The sequence below is a fragment of the Hipposideros armiger genome, unplaced genomic scaffold (assembly GCF_001890085.2).
Source record: "Hipposideros armiger isolate ML-2016 unplaced genomic scaffold, ASM189008v1 scaffold_741, whole genome shotgun sequence".
Classification (NCBI taxonomy): domain Eukaryota; kingdom Metazoa; phylum Chordata; class Mammalia; order Chiroptera; family Hipposideridae; genus Hipposideros; species Hipposideros armiger.
This window is the reverse complement of record NW_017732091.1, coordinates 287,107-293,855: the sequence shown is the minus strand read 5'-3', so window position 1 is coordinate 293,855 and position 6,749 is coordinate 287,107. Positions and strand designations below refer to the sequence as shown.

The 6,749-nt window shown below is 47.4% G+C and overlaps 1 protein-coding gene across 1 annotated transcript in view; it reads right to left on the bottom strand.

The window, feature by feature from the left end:
• PDZK1 (PDZ domain containing 1) overlaps window positions 1-5,840 on the bottom strand; it is a 34,588-nt gene extending 28,748 nt beyond the window's left edge. The window contains exon 1 of the mRNA XM_019627835.1: window positions 5,744-5,840. The gene's annotated coding sequence lies outside the window, so the exon portion shown is untranslated. The remainder of the gene's footprint in view (window positions 1-5,743) is intronic.
• Window positions 5,841-6,749: the final 909 nt, after the last annotated feature.

Here is a 6,749-nt window from a genome sequence, read left to right as displayed (position 1 = left end):
ACCTACTGTGGGACAGGTACTGAGGCTCAACCCAGATCAGACCTGTCCTGCCCTCAGAGCCCAGAGTGCAGGGGGAGGGTTACTACGACAATCTTAGACGCTGAACAAGGGCATGGGTGCTAGACTATTGAAAAAAAAACATGTTTGGTTATTGTTATACAATTTACTGAGCTTCTACGAGGCTCCAAGTACCAGCCGAGGTACCTTTTATAAGTTCTCATGTAATCCTAACAGTCCATTTTACAAGGAAAAAAAAAGTTCCTGAAAAATTAAGTTGGTTTCCCATGGCTATTTGGATGAGCAACAGAACGTGGATTCAAACCCAGTTGAGTCTGTGCTCATTTCATCCTCTCCCCAGCCTTCCAACCATGAGGAGTCTGCTTTATTAGGGGACTAAGTACAATAGTTAGGCTGGGAGGAGGAAGGCATCCCAGGCATAAGAAATAGTGCAGGTGAGGCGGCCGGGTGGCTCAGTTGGTTAGAGCGCGTGCTCTGAACAACAAGGTTGCTGGTTCGACTCCCGCATGGGATGGTGGGCTACATCCCCCCCTGCTCCCGCAACTAGATTGAAAACAGCGACTGAACTTGGAGCTGAGCTTGCGCCCTCCACAACTAAGACTGAAGGACAACAACTTGACTTAGAGCTGATAGGTCCTGGGAAAAAACATTTATTGTTCCCCAATAAAGTTTAGGGGGAAAAAAGACAGAAATAGCGCAGGTGAGCTCAGGAATGGTGAATGGCTCAGAACACCCTGAGCACAGGTATATGTTGAAAGGAAGAAGACGTTCAGGTTAGGCTGCAGAGTGCCTTCAACTCAGTCCTACAGGTTACAGAGGAACTTTGGCGTTTATGTTGCATGAGGCTTGGAGCCTCAGAAGCTGGTGGTCCTCTTAGAGTGAGCGCAAACCCTCCCTAGCTGCCATTGGGTAGGCTAGGGGCTGTTTCCTGCTTATCAAACCTCAGAGTGCAGGTTTCTATTTCCAGGTTTCTATTTTAGCCATGACATCCACCAGGCAAAGAGAGGAAAGGACTCTGGACAGTCCCTCATGAAGGACCAAGGACAGGAGCTGCTGAGATCTGGAGGAAAATATGTCTCCCTCTAACTTGCCAATCTCATCCAATTCCTATGCNCCAACGTACACCGTGAAGAGACCCAAGGAACAGGTAAGGGTGGAGGAGATGGGGTGAGGGAAGAATGACCTTGTAGAGATCTGGCCCAGGAATGGACCATGATAACCAGGGACTAAACAGGGAACAGGCTCACTCATCAGACAGCAGCCCTGAATTTCCAAAAGATTAGATAGAGAAAGCATGTGGGATAAATAGCATTCTGCTGGGAGGTGGAAAAACAGAAGGGGGCTGGCTGTCATCAGTGACAACAACCCAATGACTACCATCAGAAAGGAAAAAACCCAGGGAGTGTCTTCTCTGCCGATCTCCCAAAGTCCAGGATGTAGTAGGATAAATACTGTGATCTACTACCGTTAGTCATGTGTACTCTGGCCTCAGCACCATCCTATCTACTAGTAATTAGGGGTCAATGATCCAGTCAGCATCAGCCTGCAAAGAAAACATAGCCTCTCCTCACAAGGCATTTATGTAACCAACCCCTGAGCCATGAAAAGACTAAACAGCAAGAACTTTGCAAGAAAGCGGGTGAATAATATTTAACCCTAGTTACTGCAACTATGGACAACTATCTGATTATATAACCTAAGATGTAACTATAGAGTAAATGATTTGTTTCATGAGGGGAAGAGAGGGCAGGAGATCTCGGGTAACATTCAACCTGAATGCTATTCACTATGCCCTGAACTCCATGCTGGTCTACGAAACACTTTGAACTTCAGCGAGGAGAAAGCAACATTCCTGGACGCGTGGCCAGGCATAGCCACACGTCGGGCCTCGTGGGGAATGCTGTCCTCCATTTGCACGGGTGGGGAAAGGGTGAGACAAATCACAGGACTTTTGTTGAAAAATACAATTGGTGGAGGCTGGTGGTGTTACGTCAGCAACTCTAGACAGTTCTAGAATTCCCCACAGCCATCAGCCCTGACCAGGGCTTCCTGCCCATTGCCTCGCCTATCTGCTTTCCTTCAGAGCCTGCCTCAGAGCCTNAGCGGCCGTGAGCGGCCGTCCAATGGCCGGTGACCGATCTGCCTGGCCCAGGAAGAGCACAATGATGGTGCCAACTTGGGCCAGTGAAGCGACATCCTCCACAACTAGCCTGAAGAACAAAACGACAGCAACTTGTCTGTTCCCCTTCCCCAATTCCCCAACACCGTTCCCTCCCCCAATTCCTCAATAAAATCTTAAAAAAAAAACCCTACTATGGGTCAAGCTGGTACATTATCTCATTTAATTCTCACAATCACTTTACAATTTTGATTCTAAATCCTAGATCCCCCCCACCCCCCATTGAATCACCTAAAGAGATTTATAAAAATAGATGCTTAGACCCCCACACACACACTTGGATCTACTGACTCAGAATCCCCAGGCTTGAAACCTGAACATGAACTTTTCTAAAATCCCCACTAATTTAAGAAACTAGTGCTTAAAACCACCCTTTGCTGCTCCTAACACCCCTTCCTCCCCTCCTTCTTGGGATAATACCCTCATGGGTCAGAGAAGAATGTCAAGGTTGGGTGAACTATTAACAGCCACCCTGAGCTCACCTTTATTCAACTTGAGGAACCAAGGTGGCAGCCCGGTTAGGAGAGGCCCTTGGTCACCTCCTGCCATCCTCAGAATCCAGCTCTGCCCACACTCGGTGCCTTGGCCAACAGTACAGGAGCGTGTGGCAACCTACAGTCTGCGCCTTATGCCTCTCTCCCAAGTCCTAGCTCTGAGCCAGGCAAACTTAGAATCAAGCAGATGCAAAACCTGTAATAGCCCCCATGGGCTTCTTATCCTATGACTGGAGTATGAGGGGCCACTCCCCAATCCCCAAACCTAACTGCCGTAAGAGCTGAGGCCACTCCTCCCCCACCACCACCCTGTGGGTTGAGTCCCGAGCTCTATTCATGTCTGAGGCCGATTCTACCAGCCATCCTGCGAGCCCCCGAGTGAGAGGGGCGCTGCCAGCCCTACTTCATAGTTTCATGCTCCCTACCAACCTCTCCCCTCCCCAGACAGTTAGCCTCCTAGAGCTGTGAGGTCTGTTTAGGATCATGAACAGAGACACTTCAACTTTCTACAGAACATCAAGAAGACCTGTTACCCCAAACCTGATTTCATCTGGTCATGCCACAGATGTTCACCTCACACTCAGATGCAAAACACTGTTACATGGTTGATGGGATAAAGCAAAACACCACCTCTCTTCTCAAGGGACTTTATAGTTGAATAGGAGTGAAGGAAAAGCTTCAGTACAAAAATAAGGACCCCTATGAGCAGAGTATAAAAGCCCTACAACCTGGGACAAGGGAAGCTTCACAAATGAGGTAGGACTTGACTTAGACCTTGACGACAGATGGGTAGGGACAGAAATTTCAGCAGGTACAGAAGCAGGAAGAGAACGCTATAGACACAGAATAGGGTGTACGTCAGGCATAGACGTGGGAAAGTTTTGAGTGTGGTCAAAGGAGCTGTCACACCCAATGTGACAAGAACAGCCAACAGGAGGGAATCCATGGGTGACAAATGAGATGGCAAAGGTCTTGAATACGAAGGATCTGGCCTGAGTTTGGTACTCAGCAGGCACCACTCAAAGCTTATAAGCAAAGGGTGACAGGATCAGGGTGGGGCTCCACGAAGAATAGGTGGCATGGACTGGAGCAAAGACGCTGGAGAAAGGCCAGGTGGGAGGCTGTTGTAAAACTCCCCCTCACATGTGATAAAGGGCCTGACCCAGCATGGGAGCTGTGAGACTAGCACAGAGGTGACAGGTGGAAGAACTATAGTGACAGATTGCATTAACTCTTCAATCCTGTTCCCTCAGATTTCTCCACGCAGAGATGGCCTCAGACAGGACAGGTGCAACAACATAGGCGTTCAAAATATTTACTTATACCAACCATGACTTGTGTCCAGAAGGCACAAGAGGTCTACAGCCCCCGGGCATGTCAGAGCCCACAGACCTCTGTTACTCTCCCTAACTACTGCTTCCTTCACTCACACGTAGGTTTGTTGCAGGTTCACGGTCACGAGGAAAGCGCCTCTGTTGTACAGAGAGGTGTATACACAGTTACGTCTTCTGAGGCCACAGCTCATTTGAATACAACTTGCTTTAGGCTCTTCTCAGTTTTGAGTTGCAAAAATACCAGATGGCTCAGTTGGTTAGAGTGTGTGCCCTTAACAACAAGGCTGCCGGTTCGACTCCCGCATGGGATGGTGGGCTGGGCCCCATGCAGCTAGATTGAAAACAGCAACTAGACTCGGAGCTGAGCTTGCGCCCTCCACAACTAAGATTGAAGGACAACAACTTGACTTGGAGCTGATGGGTCCTGGGAAAAACACACTATTCCCCAATAAAGTTTTAAAAAAAAATACTCTAATTCTGTAGTCATCTTCTTGTTCTGCTTGCTTCTCCATATGGGCCAGTTGTATACTTTCCCTGAATTTATTGCCTTAGCTCAGTTTTTTCTGCTAACTAACCTTGATATCTTTCCTGCTTCAAGCCCTAGACCACCTACCCTTCTGTTATGGACTGAATTGTGTATCCCTGCTCCCCAAATTCGTATGTTGAAGCCTTAACCCCCAATGTGACTATATTTGGTGATAGGACCTTATAAAGAGATAATTAAGGTTAACTAAGGCCATAAGGGTGGGGCTGTCATCATTGTAAGAAGACAAAGAGACAGCCGGAGTGCCTGGGCACAGAGAAAAGGCCATGTGAAGACACAGCAAGAAAATGGCCATCTGCGAGCCAAGGAGAGAGGCCTCAGGAGAAACCAAACCTGCTGACACCTAAATCTTGGATTTGCAGCCTCTAGAACTGTGAAGAAATACATTCCTGTTGTTTAAGCCACCAGTCTGTGGTACTCCGCTACGGCAGCTAGGAGACTCATACATCTGATTAATGCTGCCCACTTGGGCTAGTGTTAGAAAAGGAAGGGGTCATAGGAAACCAAGTTCGTGCCTTGGTGACTGGCCGAAAAGGGATACCATGAAACGATGGTGCTGTCATGAGGAATGAGATGGGTTTAAGTCAGAGGACATAGCAGAACTTCCTGCAGGTGGACAGAAGTGTGGGCCTGGGGCTCAGCAGAGGATGGACTGGCCTCTGCACAGCAGTGCTGGGTGAAGCCCGGGAGTGAGAATATGAAAGAAAGAGGGCCAAGGATAAAGCTCTGGGTAATACCCATATCTAGGTGACAAGAAGATGAGGCAGAAAAGGAATAATCAGAAGGCCAAGATCTTACAGTATAGTCAAATCTCTTTTAAAAGAAGAATTTCAAGGTAGGATAGTTAACAATGCCAAGTGATGCTAAGAGGTAAAAGGATGGAAGCAGAAAATGACACTAAGTTTAGAAAATGGAAGGACTAAGAAACAAGTGGATAGTAAATAAGAGGTGATGGATATAGATACATCTTAAAACATAAATGAGAGAGTTGGGAGGGCAGCTTGAGGGGAAAGCAGGGTTGATGGATGGTTTTATTTTGAATGTTAAGAAACATCAGCATGTTTGTATATGAGTGCATAGGAAATGGAGTTAGCCTTGATGAGATGAACTACTTCTACTGGGGCAGGAGAGAAGAGGGAAAAAATGAGATAAAGAGGACAGTAAGGTCACTTACTTCAGCTTCAATCTCTCCTGCAAAGTAGTTGAGACAAATCAGGAACTTTGAGGATATGGACCAAAATATCCACCAGGCTCAAACTGGTCAAGCAGGGACTGAGGAAACAGTTTCCAAAATTAAGGGGTTGACACAGAAAACGTCATCTTAAGAGATCCTTCGAGCAGAGTAGTTTACGTGACAAAAAGTCTCAAGTGGTCACTTAGGTACGTGGCTGATGTGAAGGGAATTTACATGTTTACTTCAATCTCCCCCCAGCATTCCAGTCTGGGTAAAGGATGTTAGAAAGAACAAGTTTGAAAACTAAACCCAGTTTTTAATACCACTGTCACCCCGTGCCAGCTGTGAGAACATGGGCGACTTCTTTCATTTTGAGCTGAAGATAGAAGCACGCCCAGAATGGAAATGCACAGTGAAGATCACCGAAGACAGGACATCAAGGCACAGTCTCTGGAACAGAGGGGCCCGTCTGCGCCGTCACCTTACCTGGCCTCTGGTGGGAGGCCTGACGCAATGGGAACCCCACTGTCTGGGAGAACATTTGAGCAGTGTTCCTGATCTTCTTTTCGAAACAAACAAGAAGAAACTGAAGGATGGACTAGGGATGGGCAGGCACCTTGATTCTGCCTACTCACTACAGACCCCCTCTGCAAAGCTAGTTTCTGTTGCTAAAAAGTCAGGGCGAGGGCCAGCCGAATGGCTCAGTTGGTTAAAAGCTCGCTCAAGAGTACGAGCTCTGAACAACAGGGTCGCCAGTTCGAATCCCAGCCCAAGCTAAGCTGCCGCTGAGCTGCCAACAGGTGGCAGGATGGCTCAGCTAGAAAAAAAAATTTTTTTTAATAGAAAAAAAGTCACGGCGGAAGATTTTGCCCATCCCCCCAAAATAAAGCTCAAATAATAAACTCAGATTTCCCTGAGCCCAGAAGTACCATGTAAGTCTGAAAGCTAGGGAATTATAGAAATAGCACCAAGTGCTGTGTATCAAGGAGGAGTGAGAGTCCAGGGA